This window comes from Lampetra fluviatilis, chromosome 34 (assembly GCF_964198595.1).
Source record: "Lampetra fluviatilis chromosome 34, kcLamFluv1.1, whole genome shotgun sequence".
NCBI lineage: Eukaryota > Metazoa > Chordata > Hyperoartia > Petromyzontiformes > Petromyzontidae > Lampetra > Lampetra fluviatilis.
In genome coordinates, this window is record NC_136308.1 from 12559242 (window position 1) to 12585581 (window position 26340).

Sequence of the window (26340 nt, forward strand, 5' to 3'; positions counted from 1 at the left end):
TTGGATGTTGAATGGTTTAGATGGTTAGTAGTTGAGGTTATAAGGGTATGTGTTTAGGGGTTTGGAGGTATCGGGGTTTCAAGGGTTAGTGATTTACAGTGTTAGGGGTTTAGTGGTTTGAGAGTTGAGGGTTTAACACCTAGACTTTCACAACTAATATAAAGTTTTTTTTGGGTTAGTCTCCAACACTAAATGGCACTTTTTGTTGATGTGATTTTACTAATTGGCTGTTTCAGGTGGTGGTTGGTTTAACGACACGTTTATATTTACATAATCTAACAAAAAAAAACCTTTATAGGTTTTGAGGGTTCCGGGTGTAGTGGATTATGTGTTTAGAGGGTTAGCATTTTAGGGGCATAGGTGTTTTAAGGGTTAGGTGTCTAGAGGGGTCGTTCTTTAGAGGGTTGGGGTTTAAATGTGTTGGGATTAGGTTACAGATTTAGGGATTTAGAACGTTAGGGGTTTGAGGGTTAGGGTTTTAGAGGTTGAGGATTTAAGAGGTTATGAGTTCAGAGGGTTATGGGTCTAGAGGGTTAGTTCTTTAGAGGGTAGTGGTTTAGATTGGTTGGTATTTAGAATGTTAAGGATTTAGGGTTTTAGAAGGTTAGGGTTTCAAGGTTTAGAGGGTTAGGGATTCAGAGGGTTTAGAGGGTTTGGTTTTTAATGGCTTAGACGGTTAGGGTTAAAAGAATAAGGGGTTTAGAGAGTGAGGGTTTTGGTGGGTTAGGGTTTTAAGGGTAAAGGGGTTGAGGGTTAGGGGTATAGGAATTTAGAGCGTTAGGGGTTGAGATGGTTAGGGTTTTGGGGGTTTAGAGGTTAAGCTTTTAGAGGACGAGGGGTTTAAAGATTAGGGTTGTAAGAGTAAAGGGGTTGAGAGGGTTAGCGGTTTAGATGGTTATGGATTTAGATAGTTAGGGGTTTAGAGGGTTTTAATTGTTCGAGGTTTAGTGGTTAAGGTCTCTGTGCGAGTCCAACATGTTTGTATGAGTCTATGGTAAGATAAAAAGAGTTCAGTTTCATTTGTATATTTCGAAACAATTTGTTTACCTTTCCTGTGATGTTTTTGTATTGTATTTTTGTTGTTATTTTCTGACCCACCCGATTGGACGTCTGTGAAAACATCGTTATAGCTCATCAGATTCATCCAGTATAAATACATTTTCAAATTAAAAATCTATTGACCTCTGTGCTAATCTATGGATTTCTGTGTGAGTTTTTGGGCCTTTGAGTGTATGGATCTCTGTGTGAGGCTATGGGTCTCTGTGCATGTCTATCGGTCTCTGAGTATGGGGTCGCTGTGTGAGTCTGAGTGTCTGTAGGAATGTATGGGTCTCTGTTGGGGTCTATAGGTTTCTGGGTATGGTTGTTTGTACGAGTCTTACATGCACAAATTTAACTTAAAAAGGCCATTGAGGGTTGCGGAATCCAAGTTGAATATTAAGTTCCCTGCAGTGCAAGCCAGCTCTCTAGTCGTGTCATCAAACAGCCCCTTTAATTATTTATAATAATAAAATAGACTTACTCCAGGAGATCCACACTGCGTCACAGTCAGGTCCTGAATTGTTTTTTTACATTTTCGACGAATGAATGATGAGTTCTTACACAAGTGGGGGAAACCGGAGCACCTGGAAAAAACCCACGCATACGAGGGGCAGCACTTTAAACCGTACAGGCAAAGATGGCGATTATCCCACTTTCTGTACTGCCTTCTCCTGGCCAGCCAGCCAGGAGAAGGCACCTCGATGCCCACGGGAAGGGGATTTCACAACATTCACTGTGTGATCCACTCACCCTTGCTGCCTTCCACTGCTGGATTACAGGCTTGCAACACCACCGCCTGGCGAATAATAGTAATAATTAAGTTTTATAGCGCGCACAAGAACGACTCAGAGGCATGAGGAACCACAGCCGTGCAGGAAGGAAGCCACGTGGTGAGCCAGCTCCAACAATTGTCCAAGCTCTGCGGTCCTCTATGGAGGCATTATGCGCTAATTAATGACGAGTGTTTATACCAGTGGGGGAAACCCGAGTACCCGGAGAAAACCCATGCGTGTGAGGATGAAACACTCTATCCCTGTACAGGTGAAGATGGCGATTAGTCCACTTGCTCTACTGCCTTCTCCTGGCGAGTCAGGTTATGGCACCTCGACGCCCACGGGAAGGTGATTTTCCAACATCATTGTGCGGTGATTCACCAGCCCTCGCTACCTTCCACAGTGCTGGATTAGAGACGTGCACTACCAACACCAGGCGAATGATAACAACAATAATAACTTTCTACTTCTAACTTGATAACAATAGGCGAAAAATAACAACAGGCAAATGATAACGACAGGCGAATGAGAACAGTAATTATTATATCCACTTAGAACTTGATAACAATAATTATTTCTACTTTTAACGAAATAACAATTGTTTCTATTTATAACGTGATTACAACAATAATAACTATTCCTACTTTTAACTTGATAACAGGCAAATGATAAAAACAGGCACCACATCTACGCCTCTATATAAGGAACGAAACAGGTGAATGTCTCCTCAAATCTGGCTGTTGCCTGATGAAGCTAGTTGTAATTACTGGCGAAACGTTGTACTCAGATTGTAAATGTTGTGGCTTGACTCTCCAACACACCATGAGCTGTACTAGTTACAAATTGGCATGTTCTGACAACCCTTACTAGTTGGCTGTGTCGGGTGGTGGTGGGTTTTAACGACACATTTATATATTTATGCGATCTAACCCAAAAAAGAAACCTCTATTATGGATGATATTGGTCGCGAAAGTCTACGTGTTAAACAAACCCGAAGGAATCAGAGGAAAATCGATGTGACCACGAGAGAAGATGCAAACTCCAAATATACAGACATCAGGGTTGGGGTCAAACCTACGAATTCCAATATACCAGTTTAACACGTCGTCTTTCGCGAGGGGGTTTGCATCTCGCCACTGTGGCGCCTCATTATCTGACTCACCCAACCACTAAACTACGAAAGTCACCCACACACTCACTCACCCACTCACCCTGCCACCCACTCAACCGCTAACTCACTTGCTCATGCACACACACAGCCACTCAAGAACATACCTGTGCACCCACCTACACACCCACTCATTAACTCAACGACCCACCCACCAACCCACTCACTCACTCACTCTAGACTCCACTCACCCACCCACTCACCTATTCACTCCCCCACTCACACACCCACCCATCCACCCACCCACTCTCTAACTCACACACTCATCCGCCCGCTCACCCAGCCACTTACCGACTCACCCACCCAACCACCCACGCACTCAATCAATCACCCACCAACCAATCACCCACCCAATAAACGAAAACTGAACTATTTTTCATTGTGAAGTATTGGAAATGACGGCAGGAAACTCCTTGACGGGTAACACACTTTTTATTAAATCTTGACTTGTCACAATACAACGTGTGGTCTCTATTCTTCCGACGGCACACTTTACTTAACTCGTGTAGGCTCTCTGCCTCTGGCTACACTCTTCACTTAGCTCGTGTAGACTCTCTGCCTCTGGCTACACTCTTCACTTAGCTCGTGTAGACCCTCTGCCTCTGGCTACACTCTTCACTTATCTCGTGTAGACTCTAGGCCTCTGGCTACACACACATCACTCGTCTCGTGTAGACTCGTCTCGTGTAGACCCTATGCCTCTGACTACACTCTTCACTTATCTCGCGTAGACTCTAGGCCTCTGGCTACACACACATAACTCGTCTCGTGTAGACTCTATGCCTCTGGCTACACACTCTGCATGCTGACACTGCATGCTCACCCTACACTCCACCTCTGGGTTACACAGAGTCCCGGTCCCCACAGGACAGCGGGACTGGGTACCGCAGGGCCCTATCTCTTCCTCTCCGTCTTCAGTCTTCGCTGGTTACACTCTCTCCTTACGCCTGTGTGCATCACCTTATATAGTCCCTCCTCCCGGGAGACGGAGCGGATGCGGACCTCGACGTGAGCATCGCTCCTTAGTGAACCAATCACGACGCGCTATCTCTACGATCCGCTTTCCCCCAGCGCGTGTTTCCACTCACCAACCAATCACGCCGCGCTGCCACCCGATCACTCCCTCACCAGCGCGTCACCGGCACCCAGCCAATCAGCACCACACAACCCACGATCCCGCGCTGACCCCTGATCCCTCACCGTCAGCGCGCGTCACCACACACCCATCCAATCACGACGCGCTGGCACCCGATCGCTACCCCAGCGCGTATCACCACATCACCCCCCCCCCCCACATAGCTCGCAGCCGTCCCGGCTGCTAACCAACAACCTCACACAACGTTAACACAACAAAACCCCCCAGTGTGCCCCGTAACACAACAACAACAACACAACAGTAACCTATGTACAATTTGACAATTAACACAAGAAAAGTCAACAATACCACACACAACACCTTATAAGAAGCTATATACAGCCCGACGAACAACATAATAAAAGCGACTTCCAGAAAATGAACGCGCCCAGCGTCCCCGTGACTAACGCAGCGACGAGGCGCTCCAACTTCCTCGACTCCTCACATGGTAGGTCATGAAAAGTAGCGCGACCTGGCGCGAGTCCGTCTGGCCGGTCCGTCATATGGGACGGGACGCTGACGTCCGTCCGGTGGTTCCGGTTGCTCTAGACGGCGCGGGTCGGGCCTGAAAGGACCGGCCCCGCCGCGAAGATCCGGCCGCCGGTGGTCGGCAGCTGTCAGTTCCGAGACACCTGGGAGGAGATCAGGCGGAAGCATGTGAGGATCAGGCAAAGACATTTTCCCCTTTGGGTCGTCGGTCACGTCACATGCTCGGCCCTCACGACACAAGGGGAGGCCATATGGAGGCGAGAACGGTTTCAGTCGGGAGGGGTGGACGTACCACCGTCGTTTTCCCCATTTAATCTGAACGCACTGGGGACGTGCAACACGCACGACCTCCACGGGTCCCCGCCATGGCTTCAACAATTTAGGCGACGTAGCCAAAGGCGCCTGAGGGCAATGCAGCCAGGCCCTGTCACCCGGTCTCCAGTCGTGCACGGACACCTTTCGTGCACGCAACCGCTCGTTAGCAATTTGGCGAGCCCGCGAATTAAGCCGTGCGGCCTCCCTTGCCTCTGTCAGCTTATGAATATTAAATTTAATATGTTCTGCCAATTTAGAATTAGTTCGTGGTGCGGACAGGCCAAGCTGCGTTTCCATTGGCGGGTCGGCTTCCCGACCGTACATCAGATAGAATGGGGAAAACCCCGTCGCTGCATGGGGGGCCATTCTATACGCGGCGAGGACCCCCGGGACCTGCAGGTCCCAATCAACACCTGCTGGCACAGCATAGAAGTCAAGGTCTTGTGGAGTCTCTCCACCATCCCGTCCGTCTGCGGGTGGTACGGGGAGGTACGCACCTTCTTAGTACCCAACAGATCGCACACCTCTTGCAGAAATTTACTTGAAAAATGTTTCCCTTGGTCGGTCAGCAGGCGTTCGGGAGCCCCCTTGTCCAGGACGTAGCCCTGGACAAAGGCGTCCGTCACAGCCGCCGCCGACTGGTTGGCGAGTGGCCACGCCATAGGCCACCGGGTAAAATATTCGACCCCCACCAACAGGTACTTATTACCCCTAGGCGTGACTGGAACGGGCCCCAGAATATCGAGCGCAACGAGCTCGTTAGTGCGCGAGACTTGAATAGATTGCAGCGGTGGATTAGCTGCCACGGGCGGTGGTTTTCGCCTGGCGCACTCAACGCATCCCTTCAGAATATTTACCACGTCGCCCCCCATTCCCGGCCAATAATAATCACGCTGAAGCAGGGCAAGCGTTTTGTTTACTCCCAAATGCAAGAGGCGTTCGTGTGCGGCCAAAACAACTTTCCCCCTTACAGCAGAAGGCACCACCAGTGCATGCCGCCGGGACAAACTGTCCCATCTCATCAACATGCCCTGTTTAAGTACATAGGAGCCAGTTCGCTCCTGGTCCTCTTTAGGACCTCCCACCCTGCGGCGCAATGCTAGCAGGGAGCTGTCCGCCATTTGGAGGCGGCCCCACTCACTCAGCGACAGTGAGAGCAGCGAGTCCCGATCCTGAGAGGTAGCGGGGACATCCCCGATTGGTGCGCCCGCGGTCGCAGCCAATGCCCCCCTATCTTCCACAACTGGCGGTTTACAGCGCGCCGATCCCGATAGACACGCACATTTCTGACAAGGCAACAATCGCGACAGGGCATCGGCATTTGTGTCGCAACCCCTTACGGTATGTGGTCGTGAACTGATAGTCTTGGAGGACTTCCAACCACCGTGACAATTGGCCCGAGGGTTGGGCGACCCTCAATGAATACTGTAGCGCCGCGTGGTCCGTCCGGACGGTAAAGTGACGACCATAGAGATACGGTCTGAACTGTTGTACAAAAAAAACAATGGCGAGCAGTTTACGACGGGTGACGCAGTAGCGCTGCTCCGCCGGAGACAACACCCTGCTACCATAAGCGACCACCCTTTCGACTCCCCCAACGACCTGGGACAGTACCCCCCCAATGCCCGTGTTGCTAGCATCCGTATCTAGCAAGAAGGGACTCGCAAAATCCGGATAACGCAAGGGTGGGGCACCCACCAAGGCGTCCCGGAGGGAGCAGAACGCGGCCTCCTCCTCCGGTCCTCATCAGAACTTCACACCTTTCGCCGTTAGGGCGTGCAAGGGTTTTGCAATAGTGGCGAAGTGCTCAACGAATCGGCGGTAATACGAAGCAAAACCGATTAAACTGCGCACGTCTGCAACTGACGTGGGTGTCGGCCATGAACTGACATAGTCCGTCTTCGCGGGATCGGTAGAGATCCCCGAAGAGTCGACAATGTGACCCAAGTATCTAACGGACTTACGAAAAAGGTGGCATTTGGCCGGTTTAAATTTCAATTTAGCCGATCGCATTCGCAAGAACACCCCTCTCAATCGCTGGAGGTGTTCCTCAAATGTTTTACTGAAAACAATGACATCGTCAAGGTAAATCAAGCACGTCTCCCATTGCAAGCCCGACAAAACCAACTCCATAAGGCGCTGAAACGTCGCTGGAGAGGAGTGAAGAAGTCCCATGGGTAACCGGTTAAACTGGAACAGGCCCCCTGGAGTCCGAAATGCTGTCTTAGGTTTAGACTCTTCGTCGAGTGGCAACTGCCAGAATCCCGATAATAAATCAAGAGTCGAAAAATATCGCGCACCGGACAATGCATCGAGGGACTCGTCCATCCTGGGGAGCGGATACGCGTCAGCCACAGAGATCTTATTCAGGCGACGGAAATCTACGCAAAATCGCAAGGACCCGTCCTGCTTCTTAACCAGCACAATAGGTGCTCCCCAAGGACTGGAGGAAGGCGAAATAATGTCGGCTTCAAGCATATCGTTAACGGCCGACTGAACATGTTCCTTCTCAGCAGGACTCAGTCGGAAGGGATTTAGCCTGACCGGTGCCGCATCGCCCGTGTCAATGTGGTGGCGTAACAAATCCGTACACCCAATGTCATATTTATGTTTACTGAACACATCAGAAAATTCCATTAGTAACTCGCGCAGCGCACCCAACTGCACCCCTGACAAATCGTCCGAGCCCGCGCACAGCGAATGGACCCATTCAAGGTCCTCCCTCGGTTCAATGTTCTGCGTGGGGCTCGGATCAACGTGCGCAACCAGCCGCTCTTCCGCAGGGACCCGCGCCGCGTGAGCCAGCACGGTACCCTGCTGAATGACGGCTGGCCGCGACCCAGCGTTTAAAACCATCACAAACGGATCCTTGTCAGCCCGAACCAAAGTGTGAGCCACCGACAAATCGACCCCCCCGACAGCCCTGTTAGAAGGACCCAAAAGCATGCCTTGTTCCAAAGTCCCCTCCGCCCATGGTTTCCGCAACCGGAGGGGAATTAACATTTGTGAACCCGGGGGCACGTGCACGGTCTGTGTCGCCAACGCTTGTATCGTAGCGCACGCCGTCCGAATCTCAGTAGGGTTCGTCAAAAATGAAATACGGCGACCCGATGGTAGTTCAATGCAACGCTGATCGATTAGAATTTTAATGGGCATCTTAGCCAAAAAATCAGTGCCCAGTAGACAAGGAACCGCCAAAGAAGACGAAACGAAAACGGGTCCCGACAATTTGATATCTCCAATGCAAATGGACGCCCTAATCTGACCGATAATGCCCAACGATCCCCCATTAGCGGCGTAAAATGGCACATCCACTGGGAGCAGCGGACGGCATTGGACGGGGAGAATGTTATAAATGAGGTCCAATATAATAGTCGCCGACGCCCCCGTGTCCAACAATACCCTGACCTCGACCCCATCAATAGATCCCGCAACGACGGATGAACCCGCTGAAGCAGCCACAATTCTGTGCCCCAACTCCGACCATTTAATGTCTTCCCGGTCTCGGCCGAAACCCCCTCGCCGAACCGAATCCCCGAACCCTAACCGGCCCTCCTCCGTCGCCCCGCGACAGCCCATGCGTGTCGAGTGTGTGGGCCGAGCATGTGAGGTGCCGCGACTTGCCTGGGTTTGTAGGGATGACTTGGGCCTTGGTCGTCGTCCAGCCGAGATCCCATGGCGCGCTGACGTGGAGCGCGGCAACCGGACGCCACGTGGCCCCGGAGGCCGCAGTTATAGCACGTGATGAGGGCCGTCGGTGATCTCGGTTGCTCCAGCTTGCGGGCCGATCGCAGAGGCGACCGACCCCCCGACCTCCAGTCCCCTGGTCGTCCCGCGGTGAACGCCTCCTCTCGTGGACTGACGACTTGGGGTTCGGTGATCACCAGACCCGGAGCTGAGGCCACGGCAGCGTTGCAGACGATCCCCTGTTTGCGTTGAAGGACCTCGTGCGCTTGTATACTCGTAGCGACCCGTAGGGAAGAAATGTCGATCTCGTCGGCCGTGTTGATGGGGACCCCCAGGTCCTGCGCCAACTTAAGCAGCTGCTCCAAAACCATCGCATCCTGGCCCTCCTCGTCCATACGAGGGAATGCAGCATCGGCGAGAGCCAGCAACGCCGTGCGATAGGCGAGCGCGGTCTCCGTGTCCGCCTTCCGCCTTGCATAAAAATGATGGCGGCACGCCGAGGGAGGTCCGTAGACCTTGGCCATGAGACCCAGCGCTGCCTTAAGCGTGGAGCGGTCCGACCTCCGAGCTGACATGAAGGCCGCGAGCGCGTTGTCGTCCAACATGGCAGGCAGTGCCCGCAGCGCCGTAGCATCGGACCAGGCAGACATCTCCTGATGCGCCAAAAACCTGCGCTGAAATTGGCCCCAGTCCCCGCCTTCCGCCTTGAAGGCTGACAATGCGGGAAGGCGCTGTTGAAAAATGAAGTCGTCCTCCGCGTCGTGGTTCCTTCCCGCCGCCCCGTCGGTGTGTAAGATGGCGGCCCCAATGGCGGATGACTGATGGCGGTCCGCAGCGCGCGTTGATGACGTAAGAGGGCGCGCTTGGAGAACCGCCGCCACGTGGCGGTCGCCGTTCCCGCCAAAAGTCGAGGCCGATGAAATGGCGGGAATCACCAAGTCATTTTGGCGGGAATCTGCGGGGCGACCCTGTAGAATGTCCGCCGCCGTCTCCGCTCCAGCCGACGAGCTGATTTCCGCCAGGATGGACGCGGCGGCGAGCAGCAGCTCCGCCAGACGAGAGTGCGCCTCACGGAGCACGGCCTCGGTCCCCCGTCGCTCCTCCGGCGCCGTCGGCGGATCTTGCAGCGTGGGCCATTCTTCGTCCTCACCCCCCGACGGCAGCTGGCCCGGGTCGTCAAGGTTGTCCTCGCGGTCAATCCCGTGGGTCCGATTGGTCTTCCTTGTATCCATGCTTGGAAGACAGTTTCACTTCTGACGCCAGTTGAAGTATTGGAAATGACGGCAGGAAACTCCTTGACGGGTAACACACTTTTAATTAAATCTTGACTTGTCACAATACAACGTGTGGTCTCTATTCTTCCGACGGCACACTTTACTTAACTCGTGTAGGCTCTCTGCCTCTGGCTACACTCTTCACTTAGCTCGTGTAGACTCTCTGCCTCTGGCTACACTCTTCACTTAGCTCGTGTAGACCCTCTGCCTCTGGCTACACTCTTCACTTATCTCGTGTAGACTCTAGGCCTCTGGCTACACACACATCACTCGTCTCGTGTAGACTCGTCTCGTGTAGACCCTATGCCTCTGGCTACACTCTTCACTTATCTCGTGTAGACTCTAGGCCTCTAGCTACACACACATCACTCGTCTCGTGTAGACTCTATGCCTCTGGCTACACACTCTGCATGCTGACACTGCATGCTCACCCTACACTCCGCCTCTGGGTTACACAGAGTCCCGGTCCCCACAGGACAGCGGGACTGGGTACCGCAGGGCCCTATCTCTTCATCTCCGTCTTCAGTCTTCGCTGGTTACACTCTCTCCTTACGCCTGTGTGCATCACCTTATATAGTCCCTCCTCCCGGGAGACGGAGCGGATGCGGACCTCGACGTGAGCATCGCTCCTTAGTGAACCAATCACGACGCGCTATCTCTACGATCCGCTTTCCCCCAGCGCGTGTTTCCACTCACCAACCAATCACGCCGCGCTGCCACCCGATCACTCCCTCACCAGCGCGTCACCGGCACCCAGCCAATCAGCACCACACAACCCACGATCCCGCGCTGACCCCTGATCCCTCACCGTCAGCGCGCGTCACCACACACCCATCCAATCACGACGCGCTGGCACCCGATCGCTACCCCAGCGCGTATCACCACTACAATTGTACCAGCTAAGGCCCACAGACCATATAGATATTTTTCAAAAGCGACCTTGTTACAAATGACAGGTAAACAAAGTGGCTTATCACATATACATTTATTGCAGCCAAATCCTCTGAATGCAAGTTTATTCTCAATGCAGAGGTAAAACCCCGAGGACCCGGAGAAAAATCCACGTGACCACAGGGAGAAGATGCAAACTCGAAATATACAGGCGGCAGGGTCGGGATCAATTCCATGACCTCCTGTATACTATGTAAGGTAGTTAACGTCTCATCACCGTGGTGCCCCATTCTCTGACTCACTCACCCACCCACCCACTCACACACTAACTTACCCACTCAACCTCCTACACTAACTTACCCACCCACCCACCAGCCACTCACCCAAACACCAACCCATTCACCTACTGACTCGCACCACTTACTCAAATACCCATCCACTCACACAATGACCCAGCCACTGACTCGAACACCCACCAACTTACCCACCCAACCCCCATTCAACCACCCAACCACCAACCCACTCATTCACTCACTCACCCACGAAACAAAAACTAAACTGTTATTATTTTTCTTCTTCTTGGTTCTTTCGGTAAAGTCACGTAGAAGGGAAGTAATAAAATAATAAAAATAAAACATAATAAAATTATTCTCACGACGTTTCGGCCACAACGCAAGCAGCCGTCCTCAGGTGAAAACCAGGTCCGTCGAGGCGACAGAGTCTGAATGAAACAGCACACGAGCTTGGAGCATATATATAAAGCTGGGCGCCTTGACAAAGGAATTTGCATATCAAGAGGAATTTAGCATATTTATGGGAAATGCAGGAATGTGATTAGTACTACATATGCATGTGCATTATGCAGGATTAACAGCATCAAAGGGAGCTGCAGTTGCTGCTGCTGCTGCTGCAGTTGCTGCTGCTGCTGCAGTTGCTGCTGCTGCAGTTGCTGCTGCTGCTGCTGCAGTTGCTGCTGCTGCTGCAGTTGCTGCTGCTGCTGCTGCAGTTGCTGCTGCTGCTGCTGCTGCTGCAGTTGCTGCTGCTGCTGCAGTTGCTGCTGCTGCTGCAGTTGCTGCTGCTGCTGCAGTTGCTGCTGCTGCTGCAGTTGCTGCTGCTGCTGCAGTTGCTGCTGCTGCTGCAGTTGCTGCTGCTGCTGCTGCAGTTGCTGCTGCTGCTGCAGTTGCTGCTGCTGCAGTTGCTGCTGCTGCTGCTGCAGTTGCTGCTGCTGCTGCAGTTGCTGCTGCTGCTGCTGCAGTTGCTGCTGCTGCTGCTGCAGTTGCTGCTGCTGCTGCTGCAGTTGCTGCTGCTGCAGTTGCTGCTGCTGCAGTTGCTGCTGCTGCTGCAGTTGCTGCTGCTGCTGCTGCAGTTGCTGCTGTTGCTGCAGTTGCTGCTGCAGTTGCTGCTGCAGTTGCTGCTGCTGCTGCAGTTGCTGCTGCTGCTGCTGCAGTTGCTGCTGCTGCAGTTGCTGCTGCTGCTGCTGCAGTTGCTGCTGCTGCAGTTGCTGCTGCTGCAGTTGCTGCTGCTGCAGTTGCTGCTGCTGCTGCTGCAGTTGCTGCTGCTGCTGCAGTTGCTGCTGCTGCAGTTGCTGCTGCTGCAGTTGCTGCTGCTGCTGCTGCAGTTGCTGCTGCTGCTGCTGCAGTTGCTGCTGCTGCAGTTGCTGCTGCTGCTGCTGCTGCAGTTGCTGCTGCTGCTGCAGTTGCTGCTGCTGCTGCAGTTGCTGCCGCTGCTGCAGTTGCTGCCGCTGCTGCAGTTGCTGCCGCTGCTGCAGTTGCTGCCGCTGCTGCAGTTGCTGCCGCTGCTGCAGTTGCTGCCGCTGCTGCAGTTGCTGCCGCTGCTGCAGTTGCTGCTGCAGTTGCTGCTGCTGCTGCAGTTGCTGCTGCTGCAGTTGCTGCTGCTGCTGCTGCAGTTGCAGCTGCTGCTGCTGCAGTTGCAGCTGCTGCTGCAGTTGCTGCTGCTGCTGCTGCAGTTGCTGCTGCTGCTGCAGTTGCTGCTGCTGCAGTTGCTGCTGCTGCAGTTGCTGCTGCTGCTGCAGTTGCTGCTGCTGCTGCAGTTGCTGCTGCAGTTGCTGCTGCAGTTGCTGCTGCTGCAGTTGCTGCTGCTGCTGCAGTTGCTGCTGCTGCAGTTGCTGCTGCTGCTGCAGTTGCTGCTGCTGCAGTTGCTGCTGCAGTTGCTGCAGTTGCTGCTGCAGTTGCTGCTGCTGCTGCAGTTGCTGCTGCTGCTGCAGTTGCTGCTGCTGCTGCAGTTGCTGCTGCTGCTGCAGTTGCTGCTGCTGCTGCAGTTGCTGCTGCTGCTGCAGTTGCTGTTGCTGCTGCAGTTGCTGCTGCTGCTGCAGTTGCTGCTGCTGCAGTTGCTGCTGCTGCTGCTGCTGCAGTTGCTGCTGCTGCTGCTGCTGCAGTTGCTGCTGCTGCTGCAGTTGCTGCTGCAGTTGCTGCTGCAGTTTCTGCTGCTGCAGTTTCTGCTGCTGCTGCAGTTGCTGCTGCAGTTGCTGCTGCTGCAGTTGCTGCTGCTGCAGTTGCTGCTGCTGCAGTTGCTGCTGCTGCAGTTGCTGCTGCTGCAGTTGCTGCTGCTGTTGCAGTTGCTGCCTTATCCATTTTAATATAACACTATGTATTATTCTACCCACCTTAATGTGTATCACACTGCTATATATTTACTATACAATTACGACACCATACATTACTCTGCACACTGCACCATGCCAGTGAGTGGAACGCCGTCTGAAAGTCACCGTAAACTTGAACACAATCAGTTAAGATCCGAAATGGTTTATTACGTCCTTCCAATGATTGCTAAGCCAGAATCCATCTTCTCGGTTGAAATTGTCTCTGTGTTTGTATATGTGGATCGCCTCATGAACGAATCTCTCATGATAACCAGATGGCTTGCAGAGAACCTCTGTCTTGGAGAAGTCAATGTCATGTGAGCCCAATGAATTGTAACAGTGATCTGCCACGGCTGAGGTGTTTGTCCTACCGTGTTTCAGGTATGCTTTATGTTCACGGATGCGGTCCGAGACATGTCGTTTGGTTTCTCCAATGTAACTGCTACCACAGAGGCAACTTAGTTTGTAGACGCCAGGGTACTGTATGTCTGGAACCACATCTTTTACAGACGGGACCAGATCACGGATTTTATGTACTGTGTTGAATGGGACCTGGATCTTGTGTTTAATCAGGATTTTGGAGATCTTTTTTGTGACCCCAGCAATGTAGGGTAAGGTGATGGTCTTGAAAGGCTCCTCAACAGGATCCTTCTTGATGGTTGGAGTGATGGCCTTGCGGATTGTGTAGTCGAGTTTCTGAAGAGATGCCGCGACTCTAAGGTAATACAAAACGCATTTACACTAACATCTGCTGCTGTAACTTCTTCTAATGCTAAACGAATTCTGTCTAGAACTAGCTTAGCTCTTATCTCAGAGAAAATCAGACTTACGCGCACCGATCTAGATCAGTTAGACAAGACACTCTACAAATCACACTTATCTTTGAGTGCAACAATGTCCACATCGGATTGGGAACATGTAGATAAAATGACTGCCTCTTCAGCTGCCGCTGTCGACCAAATGTAAGGACAACTTGATTTCCAAATTCGATCGCCTCTCAAATAAGAAACCGGACCCACACATTGAAAAGCTAGATGTTAACAAAGTCGTAATTAATCGCAGTAACAGTTCTATTTCTGAAGGCCTGAAATCCGTTTTAGCTAAAGGACTAAACTTTGCAGTCACACCTAGACACATACCAGTTAATGATATAATTGCTAGAGTAGATGTAGCTCTCAAGGGCCTGAGTCACATCGCTGCAGACGTAGCAAGATCTGAAATCTCTGCAACCCTCAAAAACGCTAAGATGCCAGCTAGCAACATCAGCAAAGATGAGCGTTTTGAATTAGCTCAATTAAAAAAGAGGGATGACATTGTCATCCTCTCAGCCGACAAAGGCAATGCCACTGTCATCATGGACAAAACAGAATACAACAACAAAATCCAAGAACTACTCAACGATGGCAGCTATACAAAAATAAAGAGACCCCACCAACAGCCTCGTCTCTAAAACCAAGCAAATCATTTCTGATTCAACCGCATTAATTGATCAGACCAAACAGTTCTCGTTGAAACCTTCTGCAGCCAGGCCACCAAGATTATACGGCTTGCCAAAGATACATAAAGAAGATACACCTCTTCGTCCCATTGTCTCTATCAACTCCCCCACCTATAAACTGGCTCGTTTTTTGTCTGAAATCCTACGGCCTTTCACTGGAAAAAACACCTCTGCGGTACTAAACTCTACTGACCTAGTATCGACAATCAAGGGGATTGCCCTGTCCCCAGACGACCTGCTTGTCAGTTTGATGTGGTTTCCTTATTCACCAAAGTTCCTGTACCTGACACCATCACAATCATTGAAGACTTGGTTCATCAAGGACTGAATGCTGGGGTACCCCCCCTGGTGAGACACTGCTTAACCAATACATACTTCACCTGGAATGGAACTTTCTACAAGCAAACTGAGGGCACCCCAATGGGCTCCCCCCTATCTCCGGTTGTAGCCAACATCTTCATGGAGAAATTTGAGACTGACGCCATCAAGACTGCCACTCTACGCCCGACCTTATGGAAGAGGTACGTAGATGACACTTTTGTCATCTGGCCACATGGCCGGCCTGCTCTAGACCAATTTCTCGACCACATCAATTCCATACAGCCAGCCATCAGATTCACCATGGAAGTCGAAAAAGATGGCAAGCTACCCTTTTTGGATGTCCTAATTAAAAGGAGACCTGATGGTTCAATGAGCCACTCTGTCTACAGGAAAGCCACCCATACGGATGCTTACCTAAAACCGGATTCCCACCACCATCCATCCCAGAAGAATTCCCTCATCAAGACTCTATACCATAGAGCCCAATGCATTTCCGACCAGGAACTCATTGGCAGTGAACTCAAACACGTACGCCAAGCTCTTAAGGCTAATGGTTACTCCGACTACACAATCCGCAAGGCCATCACTCCAACCATCAAGAAGGATCCTGTTGAGGAGCCTTTCAAGACCATCACCTTACCCTACATTGCTGGGGTCACAAAAAATATCTCCAAAATCCTGATTAAACACAAGATCCAGGTCCGATTCAACACAGTACATAAAATCCGTGATCTGGTCCCGTCTGTAAAAGATGTGGTTCCAGACATACAGTACCCTGGCGTCTACAAACTAAGTTGCCTCTGTGGTAGCAGTTACATTGGAGAAACCAAACGACATGTCTCGGACCGCATCCGTGAACATAAAGCAGACCGGAAACACGGTAGGACAAACACCTCAGCCGTGGCAGATCACTGTTACAATTCAGTGGGCTCACATGACATTGACTTCTCCAAGACAGAGGTTCTCTGCAAGCCATCTGGCTATCATGAGAGATTTGTTCATGAGGCGATCCACATATACAAACACAGAGACAATTTCAACCGAGAAGATGGATTCTGGCTTAGCAATCATTGGAAGGACGTAATAAACCATTTCGGATCTTAACTGATTGTGTTCACGTTTACGGTGACTTTCAGACCGCGTTCCACTCACTGGCATGGTGCAGTGTGCAGAGTAATGTATGGTGTCGTAATTGTATAGTAAATATATAGCAGTGTGATACACATTAGGGTGGGTAGAATAATACATAGTGTTATATTAAAATGGATAAGGCAGCAACTGCAGCAGCAGAAGCAACTGCAGCAGCAGCAGCAACAGCAACTGCAGCAGCAGCAGAAACTGCAGCAGCAGCAGAAACTGCAGCAGCAGCAGAAACTGCAGCAGCAGAAACTGCAGCAGCAACAGCAGCAACTGCAGCAGCAGCAACTGCAGCAGCAGCAACTGCAGCAGCAGCAACTGCAGCAGCAGCAGCAATCTGCAGCAGCAGCAACTGCAGCAGCAGCAACTGCAGCAGCAGCAGCAGCAACTGCAGCTCCCTTTGATGCTGTTAATCCTGCATAATGCACATGCATATGTAGTACTAATCACATTCCTGCATTTCCCATAAATATGCTAAATTCCTCTTGATATGCAAATTCCTTTGTCAAGGCGCCCAGCTTATATATATGCTCCAAGCTCGTGTGCTGTTTCATTCAGACTCTGTCGCCTCGACGGACCTGGTTTTCACCTGAGGACGGCTGCTTGCGTTGTGGCCGAAACGTCGTGAGAATAATTTTATTATGTTTTATTTTTATTATGTTATTATTTTACCAGGTAAGGCCCACAGGGCTATATAAATCTTTTTCAAAAGCGACCTTGTTACAAATGACAGGTTAACTAAGTGGCTTATCACATACACATGCATTTCAGCCAAATCCTCTGAATGCAAGTTTATTCTCAATGCAGAGGGAAAACTCAGTGGACCTGGAAAAATCCACACGACCACGAGGAGAACAAGCACAATCAAATATACTTGCAACAGGGTCGGGATCGAATCGACAACCTCCTGTATACTAGGTGAGGAAGTTACCATCTCACCACCATGGCACTCCATTCTCTGACTCACTCACTCAAACACCCACCCATTCACCTATTCACGCACACCACTTACTCAAATACCCACCCCTCTCACTCAATAACCCATCCACTCACTCATGAACCCACTGAAACACTCACCCATACAAAAACCCACTCACCCACTCACTTACCGACTCACTCACCCATGAACTCGCACACCCATCTTCTCAACCACTCAGCCAGCCACCCACTCAATCTCGTACCCACTAACTCTCTCACTTCCTCCTCACCAACCTACCAACCCACCAGCGACGTGCGGTCAGGGAAGGCAGAGCCTCACCTGTCATACTCCAATGACAATAGTTGTTATGAAAAGTAAAAAAAAGAGAATAATAAAATAAAAATTCAGATTTTTCCACTGATCTGTGTTATAAATGTCATTTCTGTACGATTCCAATCATTTTTATAGTCAAAATCGCCAAATTTGCGGAGCTCCGCTGCAAATACAGGAAGAGACGAGAGGTGAGGCAGCGACGAGCTCAGCCTCCCCTGATTACGCAACCCCTCAGTAACTGGATGGAGCGCGGGCAATAAGTGCGTGCCTGTTACTATCACAGTATGTCACCAATGTAATGTTTGTAGACCCCTTCATTTCATGTCCTCGCCTTCCATACTCCAGGTAACTTATTTCACGTATGTGTATTAAGATATTTAGGCTCGCTGGTCTCGTCATGAAACTGCAATGAAAAAGCACCAGGGGAGGCAGCCATCACATTTGCCTCACTGAGGGGGATGCGTCTAACACGCCCCCCTCAGTGAGGCCACGTCCCCTTCTGTGTGAATCTGGCTCTGACACAAGCCAGTGCCTCCCCAGCCATTGACCTCACCACACGTCACTGCAACCCACGCACCCACCCCCTCACTCAACCACCCACCCAGTCAAACATCCACCCACTAACACTCACCCACCCAACAAATCACTAACCCACCCATCACTCACTCACCGAGCCAGTCAATCTCTAACCCACCAAATCACTTTTAAACTGACTCTCTCAACTACAACTCACCCAGTCACTAACCCACTCAATTAATTTATAACCCACCCACTACCCACGTAACCTCCTACCCACACACTCACTCATCCACAAACCCACTCACCCCCTCACTCATCCATCCACTCACATACTCATCCATCCACTCACATACTCACCCAGCCACTCACCTACTCACCCAGTCACATACACATCCACTCACCATGCCACCCACTCAATTTCTAACCCACCCACTCGCCCAACCACTCCATCAGCAACTCACCCACTAACCACGTAATTATTCACCCACCCACCCATCACTCAACCACCCAATAATTCAATCACCAAAACATTCCACCACCCACTAACTCAACCACCCACTACCACCCACTAACTCAACCACCGAGCCACTCACACTCACCCACTCACCCACCCACCCACCCACGCACTCACCCGCCCACTCACCAACACACTAAACTAAATCTAAATTGTGGTTATTTTACCAGGTAAGGCCGACAGAGCTAAACATCTTTTTCAGAAATTACCTGGTTAAAAATGATAGGTCAACGAAGTGGCTTATGACATGTATTCCAGCCAAATCCTATAAATGCTTGTTGATTTTAAATGTGGAGGGAAATATACAGGTGTCAGGGTCGGGATCAAACCCACAACCTTCTGCATACCAGGCGAGGTAGTTAACATCTCGCCACCGTGGTGCTTCACTCTCCGACTCACCCACCCACTAACACACGAACTCACCTCCCATATTCACACACCCATCTACCCAAAAACTCAACCACCCGCACATTCACGCAACAATCCACTCACCCACACACTCACTTATTCACCCACCCACTAAACCATGCACCTATCCACTCACCTATTCATCCACCCACTCACACACCCATTAAGCAACCCACCCACTTACCCTGCCACCCACTCAATCTCTAACCGACTCACTCACCCAGCCACGCAATCTCGAACCCACCAATTCACTAATCCTCTCACCAACTCACCAACCCACCTCTCACCCACTCCCACACCCACTCACGTGCAGACCCACCCACTCACTCACCTCAACCATTCACAAATCCACACACCCACTCATTCACCCAACCACCCACCACCCACTCAATCTCTAAACCCATTCACCCACCCACTCAGCCACCCACTAACTCACCCAATCAATCTCTAACCCACTCACCTACCCACCCACCCACTCACCCAGCCACTCAGCCAACCACTCGTCTATTCACTCCCAAACAACACACCCACTCACGTCACCCATGGCTTACCCTATCACCCACAATCTCTAACACACTCACTCACCTACTTCCTCAATGACTGACCCACACTCACAGACCCACCCAGTTAATCTCCCACTCTATATGTAGTCCTTACCTCTTCTGGTAATGTGAGATATTCTTTTACCAGGTAAGGCCCACTGAGCTATAAAGATTGTTTTCAGAAGCATCCTCACCACAAATGATAGTTCAACAAAGTCACTGTAAACATTTATTGCAACCAATTCCTCTTATTACATGTTTCTAAATGTGGAGTGAAATATACAGGCGTCAGGGTCGGGATCGAACCCACAACATTCTGTATAGCATCTTGCCACCGTAGCGCTCAATTCTTTGACTCACCCACTCAACTACTAAAGCCACCAACTAACCGACTCACAAACCCACTCACCCTGCCACGCACTCAATTTCTAACCCACGCACTAAACCACTCATCCACGCACCCACCTACACATGCACTCACTAACTCACGCACCCAACAACCCACCCACCAACTCACCCACCCACCTACACACTCAACCACCCACTCACCCAACTGTAAACAATTTTGTTTTTACAAGGTAAGGCCCACAGAGCTATATAGATCTTATTCAGAAGCAACGTGGCCACAGATTATGGTTTAATCAAGTGGATTATCACGTAGACATTTATAGCATCCAGATCCTCTAAATGCATGTTGATAAATATGGAGGGAAAACCCAGAGGTCTCGGAGAAAAATCCATCAACCACGAGGAGAACATGCAAACTCCAATTATACAGGCATCAAGATCGAGACCGAACTCACAACCTCCTGTACAAAAAGTAAGGTAGTTAAAATTTCGCCACCATGGGGCTCCACTCTCTGACTCGCAGCCACCCACTCACCTACCCATTCAGCCACATACCCATTCAGCCACCTACCCATTCAGCCACATACCCATTCAGCCACATACCCATTCAGCCACATACCCATTCAGCCACATACCCAATCAGCCACATACCCATTCAGCCACATACCCATTCAGCCACATACCCATTCAGCCACATACCCATTCAGCCACATACCCACTCAAAGACCCACACACTGTGCTAACCACTTACCTACGCACCCACCTACACACCCACTCACTGACTCACTCGCTCAACAATTAATTCACCCATCCACTCACCATTTCACTCCCACAATCATACACCCACGCATCCACCCACTCTATCTCTAACTCACACACTCACCAGCCCACCCACTCACCCAGCCACTTACCTACTCACCCACTCACCCTGCCACCTACTCGACCTGCAACAGACCTACCGACCCAACGAGCCACCTACCCCCTAAACTAAACTACTTTTATTTCACCAGGTAAGGCCCATTGAGCTATATAGATCCTTTGCAGAATAGACCCGTGAACAAATTATAGATAAACGAAGTGGCTTATCACATAGACATTTATTGCAGCCAAATCCTCTAAACGCATGTTGATTCTAAATGCAGAGGGGAAAACCCGGAGGACCTGCAGCAAAATCCACGCGACCATGTGTAGAACATGCAAACTCAAAATATACAGGCGACAGGGTCAGGATCGAATCCACAATCTCCTGTATACTAGGCGAGGCAGTGCACGTCTCACCACCTTGACGCCTCACTCTCTGACTCACCCATCCAATCACTCACACGCTAACATACCCACTCAACCTCCCACATCAACTCACCCACCCACTCGCTGACCCCACTCAGTCAACAACTCACCCACCCATTCGCTGACCCCACTCAGTCAACAACTCACCCACCCTACCACTCACTCAGTTAACCACTTCCTCACCCACCCACTCACCCTACGACCTCTCACCAAGCTACACACTCACCTACCAACACACCCATTCACTCACTTGCTCACCCACCCACTTACTCACCCAACCACTAACTGACCCACTCACCCACCCACAAACTCACGAACAAAAAACACACCCACTCAACCCATCGCTCACCCAACCCCTCACTCACCCACTTACTGAATCACCCACCCACGCACTCACCGACCCACCAACTCACTTCACCCACCCAATACTCCCTCACCGAGCCACTCAATCTCTAACCCACCCACTCACCCATCCACCCACTCACCCAACCACCCACTCAATCTCTAAACCACACACAAACCCTGCTACTGACTCAATCTCTTAACCAAAGTTCACAAACCCACCCATCCACTCACTCACCCAGTGACTAACCCACTCACTCAATTTCTAACCCACCCATTCACGCACTACCCAACTAACCTCCTACCCACACACATTCACCCACCCACACATCCATGCACCCACACACTCACCCACTCACTCATCCATCCACTCACTAACTCACCCAGCCGTGCACCTACTCACTCACCCACTTTCAGATCCACTCACCCTGCCACCTACTCAATTTATAACCCACCTACTCACCCAGCCAACCACCCGCCTACTCCCTCAGCCACTCAGCCACTCACCCACTACCAACGTAATTATTGACCCACCCACTAATTTAATCACCTACTAACGTAACCACCCACAAACTCAACCACTGAGTCACTAGAACTTACCCACTCACCAAGCCACCCACTAAATCTCAAACCCACACTGATGCACTCACCCACCCGCCCACTCACCAACACCCTTAACTAAATCAAACATTTTTTTTCCCAGGTAAGGCCCACTGAGCTATATAGATTGTTTTGAGAAGCAGGGTTTGGATCGAACCTACGAACTTAAAAATATACCTTGGCGCCTTATTCTCTGACTCACCCATCCACTCACTCACACGCTGACTTACCCACTCAAACTCCCACATCAACTCATCCACCCACTCGCTGACCCCACTCAGTCAACAACTCACCCACCCACCCAACCACTCACTCCGTTAACCACTTTCTCACCCACCCACTCACCCTACGACCCCTCACCAAGCTACACACTCACCCACCAACACACCCATTCACTAACTAACTCACCCACCCACGAACTCACGAACAAAAAAAACATACCCACTCAACCCATCGCTCACCCAACCCCTCACTCACCCACTTACTCAATCACCCACCCACGCACTCACCGACCCAACTCACTTCACCCACCGAACACTCACTTACTGAGCCACTCAATCTCTAACCCACCCACTCACCCAACCACCCACTCAATCTCTAAACCACACACCAATCCTGCTACCGACTCAATCTCTTAACCAAAACTCACAAACCCACCCACCCACTCACTCACCCAGTGACTAACCGACTCACTCTATTTATAACCCACCCACTCATTCACTACCCACCTAACCTCCTACCCACACACACTCACTCACCCACACATCCATGCATCCACACACTCACCCACCCACCCACTCACTCATCCATCCATCTACTCACTAACTCACCCAGACGTGCACCTACTCACCCACTTTAAGATCCACTCACCCTGCCACCTACTCAATTTATAACCCACCTACTCACCCACCCAACCACCCGCCTACTCCCTCAGCCACTTAGCCACTCACCCACTACCCACGTAATTATTGACCCACCCACTAATTTAATCACCTACTAACGTAACCACCCAGTAACTCAATCACTGAGTCACTCGAACTGACCGACTCACAAAGCCACCCACTAAATCTCAAACCCACACTCATGCACTCACCCACCTGCCCACTTACTCACCAACACCCTTAACTAAATCTAAATTATGTTTTTTTCCCAGGTAAGGCCCACTGAGCTATATAGATTGTTTTGAGAAGTAGGGTTTGGATCGAACCTACGAACTTAAAAATACCAGGCAAGGTAGTTAACAATTTGCCAACATGGCACTCCACTCTCTGACTCTCCCACCCACGATAACACACACTCAAACACCCACCCACTAACTCAACCATCCATTCATTCAACCACCGAGCCAAGCACACACTCACCAAGCCACCCACTCAATCTCTAGCCCACACTCACTCACCCAGCCACTGACCAACTACCCATCAAACATCGCACTCACTCATCCACTCACCCACCCAGCCACTCATCTGCACACTAAATTAAAATCACGCTTTTTTTATTTTACCAGGTAAGGCACTCAGCTATATATATATTTTTCAAAAACCACTTGACCACAAATATCAAATTCTATAATTGCATGTTTTTAAATGTGGAGGGAGAACCCGGAGCACCTGGAGAAAATTCCACGCGACCAGGCGTCAGGGTCGGGATCAAATTTACGACCTCCTGTACAAAAGGCGAGGTAGTTAACAGCTCGCCACCACGGCACTCCACCCACTCACCCATTCAAACACCCACCAACCCACTCACAAACCCACTCAACCTGCCACCCACTCAATCTCTAATCCACTCACTCAACCATTTACTCATCCACTCACCTACTCAACTATTCACACCCCCACTCACACACCCACCCATTCACCCACTCAATCTCTAACCTACCCACCAAATCACTCAATAACACACCTACCAACTCACCCACCCAATAAACTAAATTAAACAATATTTTTTTTATTTTACCTAAAAAGGTTCAGATAACTAAATTCATAATTTTCAGAAGTGGCCTGGTTACAAATGATAGGTTAACGAAGTGGATTATCATGGAAACATTTATTGCAGCCACATCCTCTAAATGCATGTTGATTTTAAATCTGGAGAGAAAACCTGGAGGACCCGGAGAAAAATCCACACGACCACGGGGAGAACATGCCAACTCCAAATATACAGGTGGAAGGGATGGGATCGAATTCACAAAATCCTGTATACTAGGTGAGGTAGTTAACATCTCACCACCGTGGTGCCTCACTCTTTGACTCATCCACCCACCCAATCACACACTAACTCACCTGCTCAACCTTCGATATTCACTCACCCACCCACTAACTGACTCACCCACCCACTCACCCAACAATCTACTCAACCGCCCACTAACCTATTCACTCAACCCCTCACTCACCCACTCCCCCACACAATATCGCACTGACCTACCCACGCTCTCACTCGAGCAATCACTCATTAATTCACCCACCCACCACCCACTCACCTATTCACCCACCTAATCAACCATCCACCCACTCACTTATCCAGGCACTCACCTACTCACCCACCGACTTACTCACCCATTAAGCCACTCACCCACTCACCCTCCCAATCACCTAGTTACCCACCCACTCAATCTCTAACCCATCAATTTACTCATCCACTCACCAACCCACCTCTCACCCACTCCCTCACCCACTCAATCACTTCAAACCATTCACTCACCCACCCACCCACTAATTCACACAATCACCGAGCACCCACTCAATCTCTCACCCACACCCACCTACTCACTCACCCAACGACTCACTCAACAATCCACTCCTCCACACACTCATCTATTCACTCACATTCAACACACCCACTTCTCTAACACACTCACTCACCTACTCCCTCAACCACTGACCCACCGACTCACCCACCGACTCACCCACCGACTCACCCACCGACTCACCCACCGACTCACCCACCGACTCACCCACCGACTCACCCACCGACTCACCCACCGACTCACCCACCGACTCACCCACCGACTCACCCACCGACTCACCCACCGACTCACCCACCGACTCACCCACCGACTCACCCACCGACTCACCCACCGACTCACCCACCGACTCACCCACCGACTCACCCACCGACTCACCCAACGACTCACCCAACGACTCACCCAACGACTCACCCACTCAGTTAATCACTGTGTAGTCCTCACCTCTTCCAGTATTGTGAGATATTCTTCCTCCCAGCGGTATCTTCACGACAACGCCCTGGGGGGTGGGCAAGCCTCTCAACGAGTCGGGCGAGTGGGGCAACAGCCTGGTCATGTTGGGTTCATAGCGCAGTGCGGCACACGCATACACACAAGCAGACCACACACATATGAACACAATAACAACAGTTGGAGCCACTCACGCGATAGGGATGGACCGCATGGTCCACTCCAGCTCGATGTACGGCTTGCCCGGATACAATGTTAACTACCTCGTCTGGTATACAGGAGGTTGTCGGTTAGATCCCAACCCTGACACCTGTATATTTGGAGTTTGCATGTTCTCTCCGTGGTCAAGTGGATTTTTATTCTGGTCCTCTGGATTTTCCCTACACATTAGAAACAGGCGTTTAGAGTAGTTGGCTGCTATAAATTTCCACATAAGGCACGTTGTTGACCTATCATTTGTGGCCAGGTCACTTCTAAAAAAAGAGTTATGTTACTCAGTAAGATGGTTGAGACACAGGTGATGAGCCTGTGTGTAAGGGGTTGAGTGAGTGAGCGGTTTAATTCATGATTGAGTGACTGATTGGTTTAGTGAGTGGCTGGGTGAGTGAGTGAGTGAGTGAATGGTTGAGTGAGTGGCTGAATGAGTGGTTGATGGAGCGATTGGTTCATTGAGAGAGCGGGTGGTTGAGTGAGCGAGTGAGTGGTTCAGTGAGTGAGTGGTTGAGTGAATTAGTGAGTGGTTGAATGAGTATTTGAATGAGTGAGTGTTTGAACCAATGAGTGAGTGTTTGAGCGCATGAGTGTGGTTGAGTGAGTGGTTGAGTTAATGACTGAGTGAGTGATTGATTGAGTGGTTGAGTAAGTGGATGGTTGAGTGAATGGTTGAGTGAGTGGTTGAGTGAGTGAGTAGTTGAGTGAGTGGTTTAAGTTAGTGGATGAGTGAGTGGTTGTATGAGTGGCTGAGTGAGTGAGTGAGCGAGTGGATGAGTGAGTGAGTGGCT

The 26340-nt window shown here is 50.7% G+C and overlaps 1 long non-coding RNA gene across 1 annotated transcript; it reads right to left on the reverse strand.

Annotated features, from left to right (window-relative positions):
- Window positions 1-1051: 1051 nt before the first annotated feature.
- Window positions 1052-25582, reverse strand: LOC144944448 (uncharacterized). Its single transcript, XR_013639590.1, has 3 exons — window positions 25334-25582; window positions 1792-1837; window positions 1052-1110 (listed from the first exon to the last, which is right to left on the reverse strand). It is a non-coding gene; the product is annotated as an uncharacterized LOC144944448 (long non-coding RNA).
- Window positions 25583-26340: the final 758 nt, after the last annotated feature.